Genomic DNA, 19,767 nt, shown 5'->3' on the forward strand with positions numbered 1-19,767 from the left:
GTCAGACAGATCTGTGTTAGAGACTCTCTCCCACCTGTTACAAGTTTATAGTTTTTCTGAGCCTTGGTTTCTTTATCTAAAAAATGGGCATAAAATGCTCACCTAATAGGATTATTGTGCTCATTCATTTTAATGTATATGAACTGCCTGGTACATACTAGATTAAAATACAGATATTATTGTTATTACTCTAGGAGATGGGGCTGGACCAACTGCTACCTCTACATGTTCTATACTTTCTTTGTATAGAAAAGTACTTTAGTACTTTAGTACTTTCTTTGGAAACTAAGTTTAGTACTTTAGTACTTTCTTTGGAAACTAAGTTTTTCCTCATCTTTTCAGATTTGGGCTCTAGGTAGATTGATATAGGCCTTTCTTGGGTATCAAGTGCTTTATTTTTATTTTTTTATTTGTTGTCTTTTTAGGGCCACACCCACGGCATATGGAGGTTCCCAGGCTAGGGGTTGAATCTGAGCTGTAGCCCCGGCCCTACACCACAGCCACAGCAATGCCAGATCCGACCTGCATCTGAGACCTACACCACAGCTTACAGTAACGCTGGATCCCCAACCCACTGAGCGAGACCAGGGATTGAACCTGTGTCCTCATGGATGCTAATCATATTCATTTCTGCTGAGCCACGACAGGACCTCCGAGTGTTTTATTTTTAAAGTATTTCTAGCTGTCAAGTCTGGTTCTCATTGCAGAGTCCTGGATTGTTAGGGGGCAATCTCTAAGCTATGAGGACCAGGAGAAATAGATTTTTACTTCCTATGCCAGCCTGGTTCTCTCTCTTGAGATAACCAAGTTGCCCTTAGAATATTAACTGGGCTGGTATAGGGAGTGAGACACTGGAGTAGGGCGTTGGAAGCTGTGGACTGGAGGTGGGGGTGAGCAGGGCAGCAAAATGGGGGAGACTAGCTGAGCTCAGCTCCAACTGAAATGAGGAAGACAAGGAGCTGATGGTTCTCAAGTGCAATAGTAGTTCAAGGGACTAAAAGATAAGTGACTAATTCAGAGTCTGGTCCTTTCCTTGGAAATGAGGCCTCCATGGCTCTGCTGACTGGCTGATTTTGGCCAAGATTAAACAGAGGCAGTTGTAGATAGTCTGGGGCTGTGTGTGTAATGTGCATGTGCATATTAATTATTGTCAAGTTGAACTACAACAAGACTTGTGTAAATCACCTCCATCTTTATTACTTTTCCTAGGGAAAGGGGAGTGGCAACAGTCACCTCGCTTGGTTTGCATGCAGGGAGTAAGGGAGAAAGTTGTCTAGAACATCGGGGAGCCTACAGTTTGGTGGAGAAAGCAGTGATAAAATAAAATAATCATGGAGTTACTCCATGGCTCAGCAGTAACGAGCCTGACTAGTATCCATGAGGATGCAGGTTTGATGCCTGGCCTCACCCAATAGGTTAAGGATTGGGCCTTGCCGTGAGCTGTGGAGTAGGTCACAGAGGCAGCTCGGATCTGGCAATACTGTGGCTGTGGTGTAGGCCGGCAGCTGCAGCTCTGATTTGACTTGAACTTCTATATGCTGCAGGTGCAGCCCTAAAAAGACAAAAAAAAAAAAAAAAAAAAAAAAAAAAAAAAGTCATAAGGGAGCCTGAGTCCAGCCCTGCACCTCTTCTTGCTTGTGTAAGGCTGAGGGGCACCAGCAGAATGATGTGGAAAAGAGCTGGCTGTCTAGGCCCTGGCTTTTCCATGTGCTATCAATAAACAGATGATCTCAGCTTCTTGTCCTATTGAAACAGCCCCTTCCCTGCTGCCACCAGAAAATGAAGAAAAAAATGGATGAGGGGAAAACTAATGAATCAGAAAAATAATGGAAAAATACAAGAAATGGAGGAAAGAAAAATAAAGGGAGGCAATCAAACCCCAAAGAGCTTTGGCATTTTCTATAGTGGTCCACACTAGAACCGAATTGAATTGAATGTGGTCCATGAAGTGAATCTTTAGATTAATATTATACTGCTGATGTTATAAATGTTCAAGCTGGGAAGAACCATGGCAATCATCCATGCATGGTAACCTTTCTGTCTTAGAGGAGGCATCTCGGGCCTAGAAAAGCAAAGAGACCTGTGCGAGGTGAAGCACACACAGCTAGAGAGAGGCTGATCTTATACTGCCACCCAGATTCTACTTCCCCATGGTGTATCTTTGGCACCATTTTGGTTTCAGGCAGGAAAAACTCATCTGGTTCCCTCCTCGCATCCCCCCCTCCCCATCTGCACTTCCGGCCATCCCCACCAACCCTTTCACTACAAGTGAGGAGGGGCTTTTGTCAGCTGAAAGAGGGGCGCCCATGAGTCAGGTCGAAGCCCAGGAGAGAGGGCACTCACTCTCTCTCTGCAGTCCTGGGAGCTGTGCTCATCTCAAGATCCAGGCGACGTGGTTCAACACCAGCCAAGAAATAGCAACAATGGTCTCTCATTCTATAGCTATGAAATGCTTTTTCTTGTACATTTTTTTCACAGTTTTACTCTCCTGACTTGACTTTTCTATTTCCACCCCCTCTCTGTTTTCCTCATCTTCCCACTCACTGTTGCCTGAACCTTCTGTCACTCTTCTGGTCTCAACTTTACTGTACCAAAACCTGTGGTGGCTCTCACTGCTGTGGCTTAAAGTCTAATCTCCTTAGCTCAACAATCAAGGACCAGGAGAGATGAGTTTTACTGATTTTTTGGTGTGTGTGTCTTTTTGTCTTTTTCTCGGGCCGTACCCACAGCCTATGGAGGTTCCCAGGCTAGGGGTCCAATCAGAGCTGTAGCCGCCGGCCTATGCCAGAGCCACAGCAGCACCAGATCTGAGCCTCGTCTGCGACCTACACCACAGTTCACAGCAACGCTGGATCTTAACTCACAGAGAAAGGCCAGGGATCGAACCGGCAACCTCATGGTTCCTAGTTGGATTCGTTAACCACTGAGCCATGATGGGAACTCCAAGTTTTACTGATCTTACAGCCATCGAGCTTATAATGAATCAGTTCTCCAAAAAACTCTAAATAGCTGAGCAGCAAACAAATTCTGGTGAAGATCACCTTATAGTTCATTAAAAAACCAAAAAGCCGACACTGAGACCTTTGCTTTACATTAAAACAAAGTTAAAACAGACCATCCTGAGTGATGTGATGCAGTCACCTCTAAGCTACATCTTAACATTCCATTTACAGCTGATATTATCCTACTTTTTGATTAGAAACTGGCTCTGCAAATGAGCTAAGCTGTGAGATTAGCTGGCAAATTTACTTCATTTTCTAGTGGCAGTGGGTCCCCCTTGATTTTTTGAGTTTGTTTTTGTTTTGGCCTTTTGCCAGGGAAGGCTTGATGTCTCTTGTCTTAAGAAGAGAAAATTACCTTAAAATCCAAATAGTTTCCTGTATATAAATTAGGCTTCTGGGCTTGGTGAATCTGGATCATTAGTTAAGAGCTTCGTGATGATGCCTTTTGCAAGTGACTTCCGAAAATTGGGGACAAACTGAATGATTCAGAACTGAGAAAGGACCATCTGCTTATTTATGTGTGAGATATACCTCTTACTCCCAAGCCAGGAACACTGGTAAAGTCTTTGACTGGGGGATAAGAAATGCATCTCACTTTTCACTGTGCAGCACATGTCCCCATGCCTTCCACTCCAGCTCTTCCTGTGAAGGAAAGTACTTTAGAAAGAATGCAGTCTTTTCCCCTTCCTTCTTTGTAGACTTAATTTTCCTTTTTTACTCTCATTCAACATTTTCTTAGTATCCATTAGTCTACCAAGATTAAACTTTAGAATTCTCTTAAATGGATCAAAATGGCCTTTCAAGTTACTTCCCTTCCTTTCAAATCCCCCTTTCTGTTTTGCTTAATAAATATCCCTTTGCCATTACAGCTTATTAGTTTTCCTGTACTATGTTCTTGCTTTGGGGTAATCACATAATCTCAGCCATCATGGAAAGAAATGAGTTCCTGTAGGCAAATGAAAATGCACTTTGAAGTTCTATAACCTTAATTTATTTCAAGTCTAGAGATGTATTATTGTGCATCGTTGACTGTTTAGAACAAATTTGTCTTCAGAAACCATTCACAAGAACCTTGAGGGTCCATGCCATTGTTTTTGTAAGTAGTAACTGGCATTACATTGGTCAGTTGGGCCTGTAATTTTGTTTGTTTGACAGTTACATGAAAGAATTCAAATCACTTCTCTGATTAAGAAGACTAAATCAAAGCAATAAATCATAAATGCAAACCTAGGCAATTGGGACTTAGTCATTTTTTGTTATTCTTGTTTTGTTTTCTTTTTATGGCTATACCTATGACCTATGCCATATCTGCAGCAATGTGGATCCTTTAACCCACTGTACTGGTCTGGGGATTGAACCTGCACCTTCACAGTGACCTGAGCTGCTGCAGTCAGGTTCTTAACCCACCGTGCTGCAGCAGAAACTCCAGTGTTTTTATTTTAGCAACAATATACTGAGCAGAGGTTCCTATTTTTATTAACAGTTCCTCTGTATTTTTTCCCATTGTAGCTTCAGTTTTTAGTATATTTGTTGAATGAGTGAATAACTGAATGAATAGAGAGCCACTATTTTTCTCTTTCTGAGATGGAGTGTCTGAAACCTAGAAAATGTATGAGTAGCCCAAGGTTCTACACCAAGTCTTTGGAACTCTGGGTCTAGTCCTCTGATAAAGCCATGAGGGTAAACCTGCCAAGTCATTTTTATCATCCAGCACTTATGTAAGATACATTAGGATTAGCCTGTTTCAGAAAGAATTTTAATGTTGTGGATGAGTAGTAGGAATGGAGAGGATTTTGGTGTCATATGGCACAGCAGTTGAATCTGGCTGTGAGACCTTGGACAAGTCATTTAAACTCGATAATTCTCATTTGTAGAACTGGAATAATCTTACATCATAGGATTAAATGAGTAAATGTGAGCTGTTGTTACTATGATCAGAAGTGTTATGGTGTATGATTATAATGTAATTACCCTTGACTTTGAGAACACTCAGTAACCTGCCATTTTGGAATTACATGTGTAAAGAGATAACCTCAAAAGGCTCAGTTGACAAATTCTCCCCAAATTCCTATTGTACTGTGTTGACACCATAGTATTTATCTACAACTGTGGTTTGGAATAGACTTGGGGGCAGAAAAGAAGAACACAGGCTAGTCACTGAGACAGTATTGAAACAGAAGTCTTGTTTCTGTTTTGACAGTTAAGTTCTATAGTGGCATGTTTTCATTGTCTATATTAAGAATTTATTTCTGGCACAACCATCTATACTCATTCAGATATTTTCTTCCTCTATGTTTTGATGCTGGAATAGAAAGTGTGTCAAAAGTCTGTGTGACTAGAAAAGAACTTAAAATGAATCCCAACCGTCTGTGTAGTTTGTGTCTGCTTGGAACCAGAATAACTAGTCAGCCCAAGGGGAGAAGAAAAATAGATAAAATGATTGTCAGACCTCTTTCAGAGGTAATGATATTGTCTGATTTTTAAAGAACCTTTTGAGAGTTGATTCTTTGGCATTTTTGTGGATGAGTCATAGTCACCCCATGAATGTTTTCTGTATTGAAAGTGACTAATGAATACAGTTTCAAATGTCAGGGTCCACATGCGAAGATGACTGACAAAGATAAACCAGACCCGGTGCTCTCAGAGCAGGGTCAGATCACAGCACCCTCTGAAGTGGAATAAACAGAATCAGCACATAGTACAAGAGATTTGCCCCTTACAGAAATAACTCAACCACTAGGGTGGCTTATTCATGACTGGTGGTTAAACTGAAACATCTATGAGAACTCCTTAAAGGAGACTAGCATGTTAACTGATAAAAGACGGGCTATGAATTAAGAAGTTATAACATGTATGAAATAATATCCTAACAGACAATGGATGATACATAAAGACTAGATAAAGTCTTTACCTTCCACTGAAATAATTTTCCAAAGTTTCTCCAACACTAGGAAAGGGGAAACAAGACCTCCTACTGAAAAGCACAACTATTCTAGCAACCTGAAAAGTATTCTTGAGTGGAATTTGAAAGAAATCTCTAGTCCCTGTTGCAGCCTGGCTTGGCAAATTTCATGAAACTGTCTGTCCAACTCCATTGATCCCAATGTTGTGCTCACAGGTCAGCTTTGATCACTCATTCAGTTTTCTTGATTCTGCAGAGCTAGAAGACTTTATAAAACTGATAAAAATCGAATTTCTATACCTAGTGAGCTTGGTCAGACTGTGAAACAATCATGACCCCATGAAGCCCTGCCTGAGAAGCCAGTTCTTAGATTTCTTCCCTAATTCTCTTTTCAATACAGTTTTTATGGAAACACCATATGTTTTTGTCTTTATTATTATTTTATTTATTTATTTATTTATTTTTTGTCTTTTTGCCATTTCTCGGGCCACTCTCACGGCATATAGAGGTTCCCAGGCTAGGGGTCGAATCGGAGCTGTAGCCACCAGCCTACGCCAGAGCCACAGCAACGCAGGATCCGAGCTGCATCTGCAACCTACACCACAGCTCATGGCAACGCTGGATCGTTAACCCACTGAGCAAGGGCAGGGATCGAACCTGCAACCACATGGTTCCTAGTCGGATTCATTAACCACTGTGCCACAACGGGAACTCCGTTTTTGTCTTTAAATGACTCTTCAGAATGAATTTAAACAGAAAATGTGAGTTTCCTTGATTTTCTAAGAAAGAAAAACCCTATCACTGTATACCTTGTGTACATTAAATTAAATGCACCATGCTGATCAATTTATGCAAAACACTTTGCCCTTGAAGCAGAATTGGTTTGGTTTGGGAGTTGTCTTTTTTTTTTTTTTTTTTTTTTAATTGGCAACTACCAATCTTGCTTAAATTTATCCAGTTACCCACTTATCTGGTCTCTGGGATAAGGAGTCTAATAACCTGCTACTTACAGTGAATTTAGGATAAACTTTGCTTCATTATCAAATGATAGGAGTCATGGACCCTGCCCTCTTTTTTCTTGGGCACACTGTTTTCTATGGTAATCTCTGCCTTGATGGCATTGATCGCATATATCCTCTAGACTAGAAAGTGCCCTCCATAATCAGCTTCTTAGTATGATAGGTGGATCATTACAATGTGGGGGATGATAAGTTGCGGGTATTCTAAACAAGGTCCTAGAATGTGCATCTGAGCACAGTGCATCCATCCTTATGTGGTTATGCAGTGAATGGGAGGTGTGGAGAATGGGAAGATGATCTGTTATCTACCCTTGAAAAGCAGCAGCTTGTTATGGAGGAAAAGCATGGGACTGGGAGTCAGAGAATCTAGTCTGGTTACACTGCTGTTTTTAGCTGTGCAAGCTTAAGCAGGTGGCTTCCCCTCTCTGGCCTTCAGCTTCATCTCTTGTAAAATGAGTGGATTCACTTAGATGATCTCTATTGGATGTATATTGGAAGTGAGGTGGAGGGAAGGTGGCCAGAGAAAGAGGTGGGAAATAAGCAATTTCAGAACCTAAATATGCACAGACTAACTTGACCATGGGGTGAAATTTAAGAACATAAGTCTGGGAGTTCTCGTTTGGCTTAGTGGAAACAAATCTGATTAGTATTCATGAGCACACAGGTTCCATCCCTGGCCTTACCAGTGGATTAAGGATCTGGCATTGCCCTGACGTTTGATGTAGGTCGCCAACACGGCTTGGATCCCAAGTTGCTGTGGCGCAGGCTGGCAGCTGTAGCTCCAATTTGACCGCTAGTCTGGGAAGTTCCATATGCTGTACCTGCAGCCCTAAAAAGCAGAGAAAAAGAGAGAAAGAGAGAGAGAGAGAGAACAGAAACAAACATAAGCTTGGATAAATCACTAGGAGTGTGGAGGTGGGTGAAAAATTTAACCCTGCTGTGAAGAGGGTTGGTGCTCTGGAGCCTGAAATCCTATCTCTGAAATGCTCTGTGTACAGGCAACTTCATCTTTTTGAAGTCTCCTTCATCTGGAAAATAGAGAGGCTGTGATCATTTATATGCAAGTATGAACAGCATATTATTTACAGAATCACCAGAGATTAAGATGCCTTCTGTTCAGGCTGTGCCTCTATAATCTCTGGCAGTTTGAAACGAGGAGGCAGGGGAGGGTGTGTGAGGCGGGGGAAGAATGCCATGCCCATGTGTTGGGTGTGCTGCTTGTCTGTGTTTCTGAAGAGAATGCTCTCATATAGAAGCAGCTCAGGGTCTGATCTATCACTTGGTTGTTATGAAGGAACCATGTCTTAATAGTGAGCAATGGAAAATGTGCAGTTTCATAAATCTTTAATAATCACATTGTGTGTTACACTGGATTGTGCTTCAGTGATGAGTAAAATTCCTGAAGGCAGTACAGAGCAGGACACAATGCTATGAACTAAGAGGATGAATGGGGCTCTAGTCTGTCCTATCCCTAATTTGCTGACTGACCTTAGGCAAGTCACTTAACATCTCTGTTTTAATTACTTCAGCTGTAACACATAAGTAAAGGAGAAGGCTGGCTGGGATGATTTCTGAAGTTCCTTTTAGCTATAAGATTAGACTTCATGATTCTGATGTCGGCCATGAACCGGCCTTGAGTTCAGTGACATTCCCCAAATATTCATAAAAACCCTATTCAAAGGATAAGCTCTAGGCTGAAAAAATACATCCACTCAGCTGTATTCAAGTTTCTTCAGAGTCTTTCCAATAAGAACTTTTACCATTCTCCAGGCAGGTCTACTTAACCACATCAGTCTGCACATATGTCATTTTCATCCACACTTCCAGCATTTGCTTATGTTGTTCCCATTTCTACAATAGCTTTCCATCTCATTTTCCACATGAGAAAATATTACATATTGTTCAAAGTATGATTTAATTGCAATTTCTCTGTGGAGGTGAGTCATTCCCTGGTCTCTTTCTGGAGGCCCCCTCATAACATGTTAGAGCATATATGTCACATTGCATAGATAATTAGAGGAGTTTACATGTCTGACTGCTGGAGTGTTGGTGATTTGAGGACAGGGATTGTGCCAGTGCTGAGCTAGATGCATGCTTGTAACAAAGTAAGAGCATAACCCAGTGTTTCTCCAGTGAACTGCAAAAGAGGTGTTTTTCAGAATCATATTCACTAGTTTGGGGTCCTCAAATGCCAGTGTTTGCTCTGGGTCTTGCAATATGGGCATGTTTCTCTATTGGACCTCCTTGCCCCTACTGAAGTTGAAAGTGGCTTCTATATAAACTTCTGAAGGCCAGTTTGAAAACCACTGATTTGACACTATATTTTACTTAATGAAATTACTGGAACCCAAGAAATACTTCTGAGCTGCTGTAGACCTCACATGAGTATGGCTGGATTTCACCTGGGTAAGGATACCAAAAGTAAAATTGTCTCTGTCTGTATTAGTTGGGGAATTAGGAAGCATGAACAGCATTTCACTTTAAGCACTATTTCTCATTGGAGGAGCAGTGCTATTGGCATTTTGGGTGGGTATTTTTTTATTGTACAGGTTGTCTTGGGCAGGATAGTTAGCGTTCCTGATCCCAGTCCACCAAAACCAGTAGTAATAACCCCTCCCTAGTGTCTGTAACAGTAAAAAAACAAACAAAACAAAACAAAAAAACAACCCTCTAATGAGATAGCACTGCCCTGAGGTTGAGAACCACTAATTTTAGAAGAAATCAGGAAGCCTCCCATATTGTAATTACCATTTTCTAGACATGCAAGCTTAGATCTAAGATCTTCTTAATCCTAAAGACTTTGAGCTGTCAACCCTGGTTCAGGACTGATATAAGCAAGTTGAGAGTCACTTTTGACTAAGAACTGAAAGGAAAAGCCATTCCTTTCTTTTGTAAAGACTTTATGGTTTAGGGAGTTCCTATCATGGTACAGCAGAAACGAATCCGACTAGGAACCATGAGGTTGCAGGTTCGATCCATGGCCTTGATCAGTGGGTTAAGGATCCAGTGTTGCCATGAGCTGTGGTGTAGGTCACAGACATGGCTTGGATCTGGCATTGCTGTGGCTGTGGCATAGGCCGGCAGCTGTAGCTCCAATTAGACCCCTAGCCTGGGAACCTCCATGTGCTGTGAGTACGGCCCTAAAAAGACAGAAGACAAAAAAAAAAAAGACTTTATGGTATACAAGGAGTTTTAACAAATGCTATCTCATTGGCCCTTCTTGTGATATGAGGGGTAGATTTAGTACATATTAAAATCCACGGTGAGATAGATGGATACTGTAATGTATTCTATTTGACTAATTTGGTAAGGTAGGTTTAATAAAAAACAATCCAAAAATTTATATGGAACCATTAAAGACTCAGAATTGCCAAAGCAATCCCGAGGGGGGAAAAACAAGCAGGGGACATAACTCTCCCAGACTTCATACAATATTACAAAGCTACAGTTGTCAAGACAGTGTGGTACTGGTACAAAAACAGACATACAGGCCAATGGAACAGAATAGAGAACCCAGAAATAAACCCAGACACCTCTGGTCAATTAATCTTCAACAAAGGAGGAAAGAATATAATATAGGAACAAGACTGTCTCTTTAGAAAGTGGTGCTGGGAAAACTGGACAGCTGAATGTAAATCAATAAAACTAGAACACACCCTCACACCATGCACAGAAATAAACTCGAGATGGTTTAAAGACTTAAACATGAGACAAGACACCATCAAACTCCTAGAAGAGAACATTGGCAAAACATTCTCTGATAGCAACAGTACAAATGTTTTCCTAGGTCAGTCTCCCAAAGCAACAGAAATAAAAACAAAAATAAACCAATTTTACCTAACCAAACTTACAAGTTTTTGCACAGCAAAGGAAACCATAAAAAGAACGCTACAGAATGGTAGAAAATAGTTTCAAAAGATGAAACCAACAAGGGCTCAATCTCTAAAATATACAAACAACTTGTACAACTTGACATCAAAAAAACCAACAGCCCAATTGAAAAATGAGCAGAAGACCTGAATAGACATTTCTCTAAAGAAGATATTCAGATGTCACATGAATAAATGCTCAACATTACTGATTATTAGAGAAATGCAAATCAGAACTACAATGAGGTACCACCTCACACTGGTCAGAATGGCCATCATTAACAAATCAACAAATAACAAATGCTGGAGAGGGTGTGGAGAAAAGGGTACCCTCCCTCACTGGTGGTGGGAATGTAAATTGGTACAACCACCATGGAAAACAGTATGGAGGTACCACAGAAAACTAAATATAGAACTATAATATGACTCAGCAATCCCACTCCTGGGCCAGATAAAATTTTCATTGAAAAAGATACATTCATCCCTGTGTTAATTGCAGCACTATTCACAATAGCCAAGACATGGAAACAACCTAAACAGATGAATGGATTAAGAAGATGCAGTATATATATGCAATGGAATACTACTCAGCCATAAAAAAGAATGTTGCCATTTGTAGCAACATGGATGGAAGTAGAGACTCTCATACTAAGTGAAGTAAGTCAGAAAGAGAAAGACAGATACCATATGATATCACTTATATCTGAAATCTAATACATGGTACAAATGAACCTATCTGCAGAAAAGAAACAAACTCATGGACATAGAGAAAAGACCAGTGATTCCCAAGGGGGATGGGGAGGGAGTGGGATGGACTGGGAGTTTGGGGTTCATAGATGCAAACTATTGCATTTGGTATGGATAAGTAATGAGATTCTGCTGTATAGCACAGGAAAATATATCTAGTAACTTGTGATGGAACATGATGGAGGATAAAGTAAGAAAAAGAATGTTTGTATATATACATACACCTGGGTCATTTTGCTGTATAGTAGAAACTGATAGAACATTGTAAATCAACTATAAAAATTTTTAAAAAGAAAAATTAATTTCACATGTGATTTTGAAAGTTTTAGTCTTACATTTAATTGGAACTCACCACAAGGAAATAACACTCTGGAAACTCTCCCTCTCTGCCTTAAAAGCTGTCTGGATTGTCACTCAGTCAAAAACCTAGAGGCAAAAGCCAGAAAACTCCATTGAATGGTGAAGATGTGGTAGATGGTAGCTGTAGAAGGTACTGGATCCTGCACCAACATCCATTCATTTCTGTCAATGCAGGCAGTTCATACTTTCTAAGAAAAACACATCCTGCAAAGCACCCACATTCAATACTGATCCATTGAAACAATTGTTCTATGGCCTAACTTGCAAAAGAACAGGAGTCATCTTGCAGAAAGAGAATGAAAATTCCTGTATAGTTGCATAAGAACCAATGACCCAAAGTTCTGTTTACCCTCTTGATTGCTATTCTAGCTAGAAAATGTAGGTAAAGTTAAAAATCTCTCAGAGAAAAGGACTTGTGTTTGAAGTGGCTAAAAATGATGCATTTCAATTACTGAGGAACTAATGGTTTTCAAAGAGGTAGTGTAGCATGGTACTTAAAAGCACAAACTTTGTTAGGTGTTTGAATTTGGGCATGTTATTTATCTACTTTGGGATCCAGTTTTTTTCTTCTGTGAAAAGAGGATAATAATATTATCAACATTATAGGGTCAGAGTAAATATAAATCGGTATTAGCTAGTATTATCAGTGTCATTATTATTGTTATTGAGTGAAGTGCTAGCATGAAATATCAGAACTTCCAATAAATAATGAAGTAAAAATAAGAATCTTCATTTATTTTTGATTATTTGGGTTAAATGAGACAGAATATGGGTTATTCAAATCCTTGGCCTCATTTCATGGAACCATAGAATGTTACAGCTTGCAGGATTTGCAACAGTGTTTAATGCAAATTTCTTGTATTAGAGCTGAAGATGATGGAGGTAAGAGGGGTTAAATCCCTGCTCAAATTCTTGCATTCTGAAGTTTGAATGCTTTTTTTCTGATTCATAATTCTACCCAAGAAATTTCTGTTTGTTGACTATCTTTGAATAGTAGTTCACCTGGGGGTGTGAAGGAAATAATACGAAATTCAAATACATCCATTTTTCTACTTTTATCAGTGCTGGAAAAAGTTTAGTGGCTAAATTCATCGATAAAACAAGTTTTCATGATGTTAAAATCAGTGGATTGAGAGAGAAGGCTCAAGCCTTGCTTCTGCCTTTGCTGTTAATTTGAATGACCATTCTCAGCTTTGATCTCTCTGTTTACAAAATGAGAGAGTCGGGTTATGTGATTGTTACAGAATATTGGCACAATAATATATAAATATATTCTCTAATGAACAATTACATCTTTATAATCATAATAACTAATTGTCATCAGAATATTCAAACACCTGGATACAACTGTTTTTTAAATTGATAATTAATTTAAAAACAAAGGAAATAAAACAATTTTAAAAAATGAACAGGCCATGGAAACTGCCTGCTCATTTGTAGGACAGTTTATTGGGTTGGAATATTTTGCTTTTGGCAAATAAGAATCGGTTAATTCCAGGCATTTGGTTATTGACTTGCTAGAATAGAATGATCTGTTTTTCTTTCATTTTTTGTCAGTAATCACCAATTAAAACTTTTAAGTGAGGCCCAGTTATTCCTGGAAAAGGATAATATTCTGTGATCTGACAGGCAGTGATGTCATCAGCTCTTGACCTTAATTAATATCTGAGTTTTCATTCTAAGCTAAGCTCTTTCCGAATTTAGGAACAATAGTCATTGTGTGCAACAATCATGAAGGCCAATCAAATACTTTCTAAAGGAAACAAATATCTGTCTAAAGTAAAAGTGAAAAATAACATATAACTCTATTTAAGCATTAAGTTTATGAAGTTGCCTCATCAGAGTGAAATGCAAGAGCCTTGGGCTAATGTGTCCCTTGTTCCACAATTCTCAGTTGCAGTCTGTCTTGGCCATCACTACCTATGTCCCCAGAGGTGCTAGGCATGTGGATGTCAGGGTAATATATGATGTTCTGGGTTTGTCTCCTGTTTCATTAATGAAAGGGAAATGCTTATTTCTTGACTTGATGAGTTTATGGCATGAACTGACTTGGAACAGCAAGTATTAAATTCAGCAAATATTTATCAAGTGCCCATGTGCCAATCTATATTAGTTCCAAACATCGGAGACCAGAGCATTTCTGTGCTAATATAGGACATGCCTCAATCAATTGATTAAGTGAATGATTGTGTGCTACCAGCATGAGCTTCAAAGGTACATTGTTGGTTGTATTTATTTCCTGGGATAGAAAATCGTTTAAATCTCTCAAGCTAAAGACAGTGAAAATTAAATTTTTTCAACTCCGAGGTGATGTATTTTCTCCCTTCCAAAATACAAGTCCTTCCAAAAGATAAATGGTTCCCATGAAATGAAGAAACCGTGATTGCCAACAACTGATGTTTATTATTAAAGCCGATGTAATGATAAGGCCAAAGTTGACAATCTCCCTAAGTTCCCCTTTAATTCCTTATGCAACAATGGTCTGAGAATGGCATGCTTGACCAGCATCAGGCTGAGAGTATATCTCAGCCATTTCTCTGGCAGAGTATAAGTTATCATCCATTGCTTTGTTAAGACTGTGTTAAGATCTGCTTATCTATCTAGCTTAAGATATATACATAATATATACTTATGTACATATATATATGTGTGAATAAGAGCCTTTAGGTTTTTCTAAGTTGGAATTCAGGAAACCAGCAGGACAGTACAATGAAACATTTACTTTACTCTATTGTAAAATGGAATCCATGTGAAGCAACTCCAGAGGTCACCAGCTCCTTTAGTGAGACATGTGCTGTCCTTGCTAGCCTTATTGTCTTGAACATCTTTGGGCTTTTGAGGATGTCCTAGGCACAAATGGTTTTTTATCCTTCCTTGGCAGAAGTTTCAAAGCCAAGTCTCAAGTCCATAGTCCCAATTTCATGTTCTCAGTTGCTGTGAGGTTGTTTTAAGCATCTTCCAAAGCAGCACAGTCCAGTAGAACTTTCTGCAATGTTGGAAATTATCTATACCTGCACTATCCAATAAGGCAGTCACTGGCCAAGCACACCAGCAGTAGCATCCTTGCAGTTTCACCCAGTGAGGATTCAATAGAAGTTATGCATTTAATTGTGAGTTATGACTTAATTGGTTTTACAGGGGATTTGAAGAAGAATGTTAGTCTTAGCACTAAGAAGGCAAAAAGGGGTCTTTAAGTAAAGGATAACAAATGGGAGGAATATGTTGTAAATATTGTGATAGAAAAGCAGAACAGTGCCATTTGAACTGAATTTGAATTTGAATTTCTAAATTCTACATATTAGAGTGGAATAGAACTACCCAATTCAATATAAAAATTTCATCCTTGCCAATGCAATTACTAGGGCTATAAAAATACAATTAATGAAGGCGAGGATTTACTATGGGCTGAAAGAGAAGCTAGCAGAAATGGATAGAATATCATGGTTTCTGTATGTTAGAATAGACTAGAACTCTAGGGCCATCTGTAATAAAATTATACTTGGCAGAATTGTGAAAATTCAATGAAATGATTTATGGAAAAACCTAGCAAAGTGCTTAGGATTTGATAGATATTAGCACTAGGTCTTTTATTTCTGACTATATTTTTTGAAGCCTCTTCCAAGTATCAGTGAGAACATAGGAAGATGCTTAGGGTAGTTGAATTTGATGAAAGGGGATAAGCTCAAGTTCTTCTATTTTGCCATCTTGTCTGGAATCCTGAATTTGCAAAAATTATTTTGTTAAGAATAGATCATAAAAGAGGAAATACAGACAACATAAAGGCAAGTAGAGAAATACCACAGCACTATCCCCATTTGCAAATTACTGCCATAGGAAAAACAGTTACTAAAGAAGGTGTGTCAAGTAGCTCAGTTATGTTGGGTCTAACACTGGAATAGCAAGGCCAGAGGGAAAAGAGCAGGAGGGAAAAGTAGTTAAGAGGTCTGCATGTATTTTAAGTGTTAATAATTACTGACTACAGTTGACTTATGCTGATGTTCTTGTCAAAGATAACCAAAGAAGGCATCATGGAAGAATATTTGAGGCACCATGGGAGTAGTGGAAAGGGCACTGGCCTTGGAGTCAAGTCAGCTGGGTTCCAATCCTAACTTTACAGTCACGTGACTTAGGCTAATAATAATTTTTTTTTTTGGTTTTCAAATTCTCCTTTTTGTAAAACAATGATGTTTAATTATCTTTAAGGTTATTCCAGCTCTGTAACTCAAGGGTATAATTCTAAATGTGAAAACACAAGTGGGTTCTAGTCTTCCAGATTCCCTGAAGCCCTGCTGTTCTTTCAGGAAAGGCTGCTGTTTTAGTCCTCTAATGTGTTTCTGCTATCCTGAAGCTCAAGTTGTGTGAAAAGTGGCATCTCAAGCAGCGTGCACAAAAGCAGTTGGTATGGTGGGAGTGAGTGACAGTGGGTGGGTGAACAGATTAAAGAAGAAAGAGTTGGAAGAGAGAGTAGTGTGTGTGAAACAGAAAGCAGGCCCTTTGACAGACTATTGTTATATTCTCCAATAACAGCAATCCAAAACCAAATGCCAAAATGAGGACATGAAAACAGCTTGGACTTCAGAGTTAAGCAGACTTGAATTTGAATACAAGCTCTGGATTTGAGATACATAACTTCAGTTTTCTTAACTTTGTGATACTATGGTTAGCAGCTGTTTTGAGGCTTGAATGAGATAATATGACAAACCAAATAATAGGTTCTTACTAAATACACTCTTAACTTGGTCTCCCAAAATTGGCTTAGTTCCTTCCTCATCTAGCCCATAATGTAAAAGACTAGTCAAAAGGAACACACAGTGCTGGTTAGAGATCTAAATAACGTGTCATGGAGAGAGAAGTGTGCTGAAGAGAGAAAAACCTTAGTCAGGAAAAGAAAGCTCAGTCTCTCTGTAAATGAAGCCACTTCCTTTGTGAAGCCTCACAATTCTCTGGTTCCTGACAGCCACAGAAGTGTTTATCGGAACAGCAACCCTAACTGCGTTTACAACACTTTACCAACAGAGAGATTCACCGCGCAGGCAGAGGAAACAGAATGAGCTACCACATTCGTTACCGTTCAAAGTCAGTTAAAGCTGAATCCTGGAGTGACACCTGCCCCTTGCTCCTCTACCCAGGAGTGCGAGGAAACCTCCTTTCAAACAGAGTCCGGGGGAAGGCAGAGAACCAGGGAATGCATAACACCTTTACCTGCTTGCTCCACCTGAACCCCTTTACGTGATTCTAACGCAGTTTCTGTTAGGAGAAATGTTGGCAAGCAGCGAGCCGCCAGGCTCTAGGCTGTATTAGCTCATAGCCACAAAGAACTTTCAGCACCACGGACAGCGCCACCTCGGCTGTCCTGTCTGTGGCCCAGGCTTCTGACCAGTGCTATCCTTATCCTGTCGTTCTCCCAGACCCTTTACTGGAGGGGGCTCGGGTCGGGGATGGGGAAGGGAGAGGAGACGGGTTATCATTCTGTCAACTCCAGCCAGTGACCAGCCCTGCCACTTTGGCGAGAATCCCTCCCATGGGCCGGTTCGTTTTTCCCTCTCAGTTCAAGGCTTCAATGGCACAGGTAGAGGAGCTCCAGGAAGAGGTCAGAGCTGTGGAGTTCCAGCCTTCCCGCGTCTTTACTCCGCCTTCACTTTGCTTCTAGTCATTTGGGGACTTCTATTTACTTTTCATTTACAATACAAAATACATGTTAGGGTGGGCGACTCAAGATCGAGAAGGAGGTTCAGCACTCCTCCTCGGAAGTCGCGCGACGCTACTCTGGCCTTCTGTATTCCTAGCACCGTGCTTTAGGAGGGAGAAGGTGAGGAGGGTCTGACTAGGTGGGGGTGAGAATCCTTTCCCCAGGGCAGCCCTCTCTGGCCAGGGAGCTTTCCTGGACACTTTGCACATCACGTCTTCCTCGTCGCCCCCAGCGTGTCACCGCTCTCTGGGGACCTGTGTGCCCCTCGGAGCGCACTGGCCTGGCCAGGTCACTGGGCTCAGCTACAGTCCCTTTGAAGAGTTAGCTCTCAGGTAAAAGGGCCGATGTTTCCCTGCCCTCCCCTCGGTCTTAGGCGTCTCTTTCTTTCCGTAGGCTCTTTCCGAGGTCGAGAGCCGAGCTGCGCGGGCCGGGTGTATGCCAGGGGCTGGAGGAGCACCGGGGGCGGGGGGCGGGCGGCGAGGGAGGACAGGCCCAGCGTCTGTGGAGACCCGGGCTGCCAGGATGCTGCTCGCAGCTCCTACCTCCGCCTCTAGCTCGCGCCGCGCCGGAGCTGCATTTGTATCATCCCCGCCAGACAGCCCTGCGAGTTGGAGCCTGGCGCCCCCCAACTCGGACGTGGATGCTGTCCAGGCCCCATTCCGGATCAGAGACCCTGATCCAGGTCCTTCCTTCTACCAGGAGATCCCTTCCCTGAGGGCACACTCAGCCTCCGCGCCATGTTCCCGCTTCCCCCCTCCCGGTGGCTCCGGCTCTACGGTTCATTCAACGAGAGGCTATCATCCCATTCGCAGGGCTTCAGCTAGGATGCTGGGAGGGGGACAGACTGCGGCGAAGGGGAATGTTCACTCACCAGAGGACTGGAGGAGATGAACTGGCTGCCAGAGCTGATGGCTGGCGGTCACACTTAGAGCGCCGAGCTCTGTCTCTCCCACTATGATGCAGGGTGGTGGTGGCGAAGGAAGGCAGGAGGCAGCCACTGCTGCCGAACACCTCCTCAATTATTCAGATTGTCCCCTCTATCCCGCACCCCTCCCCACGGCCTGTCAGTCCTCCCTCCAGCTACCCTATCTCCGCCTTCGTAGAGTCACGTGGGCTGCCCAACCCCTTACATTACAGAGCCGAAGCCTCTCACCAGAGGCCCACCCCCCATCATGCGCGGGCATGCGCGCGCTCGCGCAGGAAAACACACACACAAACGCACTCCGCCGCCTGCCACTCTCAACTCCTGCATAGCCTGCTGAACCTCAGGGTGCCGCTTCCAGTTGTTTCGGGCTTTCAGAGTCTGAAGAGGAAGAGATGGCAATTCTTTGCCCTGGGAAAGTATCAGGCAGGATTCTGCAGTGTGGATGGGTTGTGAATGCACAGCCTCTACCAGAAGCGACACCCCTGCTGGACTTGGCATTAGAAAAGCTGGTTACCCAGACCTGCTTCTTGCCCTCTGAAAGCTCCCCCATCCCCCGCCTCCCCCGCCTCCCCCCCCCCATCCTCCACTGAGCCCTTGCCGCTCTTGAACTTCTTCCACCTCCCTCAGCCTTACTGAAAAGAAAGGATGGGAAAGATTCATTTCCCCTCCCCTCCTAAAAAAGACAGGACCTTCCTCCTCCTCTCAAGCTCAAGTAGGTCAAGTTTATCTTTGGGTTCTCAACATCTTATGAGTAGAAAGATTTGAGAATTTGAGATTTGAAGACTGACCAGGAATTTCAGTCTACGTGACCTTGGGGGATTAACATCTAGCCTTTCTTCTCTCAAATATGAAATGACTCCCTCATGGAACTGAATATTCTTAAAATTCCTGACTTAGTGCTGGACACATATTTGGAACTCAATAAATGGGGGTACTTCCCTTCTCTCTGTTAAAATATATTTCAGAAAACAAGGAGATTGTGATTTGTGCCAGTAGAATGGAAGTATCTTTTGTATACTGGGAGTTCAGGCTAGACAAATAACATCTGAATGGAGACAAGAGATATACAAGGCTTATAGTTTTTCACTGATTCTATTAAGATGACTATCCCAACCTTAGAAATCTATACAGAGAACTTCCATATGACCCTGCAATCCCACTCTTGGGCATATATCCAGACAAAACTCTACTTAAAAGAGACACATGCACCCGCATGTTCATTGCAGCACTACTCACAATAGCCAGGACGTGGAA

General features: G+C 41.5%; 1 protein-coding gene across 2 annotated transcripts in view; it reads right to left on the reverse strand.

Moving 5' to 3' along the window:
* SLC7A14 (solute carrier family 7 member 14) overlaps positions 1 to 18,674 on the reverse strand; it is a 122,914-nt gene extending 104,240 nt beyond the window's left edge. The window contains exons 1-2 of one of the 2 annotated variants that reach the window (XM_021068226.2): positions 18,460 to 18,630; positions 11,892 to 11,965 (exon numbers count right to left, since the gene is read on the reverse strand). The gene's annotated coding sequence lies outside the window, so the exon portion shown is untranslated. Of the gene's footprint in view, positions 1 to 11,891; positions 11,966 to 18,459 lie in introns of both variants that reach the window. The other variant, NM_001243461.1, reaches the window with a different exon arrangement.
* Positions 18,675 to 19,767: the final 1,093 nt, after the last annotated feature.

The sequence above is a fragment of the Sus scrofa genome, chromosome 13 (genome assembly GCF_054392235.1).
Source record: "Sus scrofa isolate SSC_HxYL_T2T_F1_AM1 chromosome 13, Sscrofa_HxYL_maternal_Yorkshire_Landrace_v2.0, whole genome shotgun sequence".
NCBI lineage: Eukaryota > Metazoa > Chordata > Mammalia > Artiodactyla > Suidae > Sus > Sus scrofa.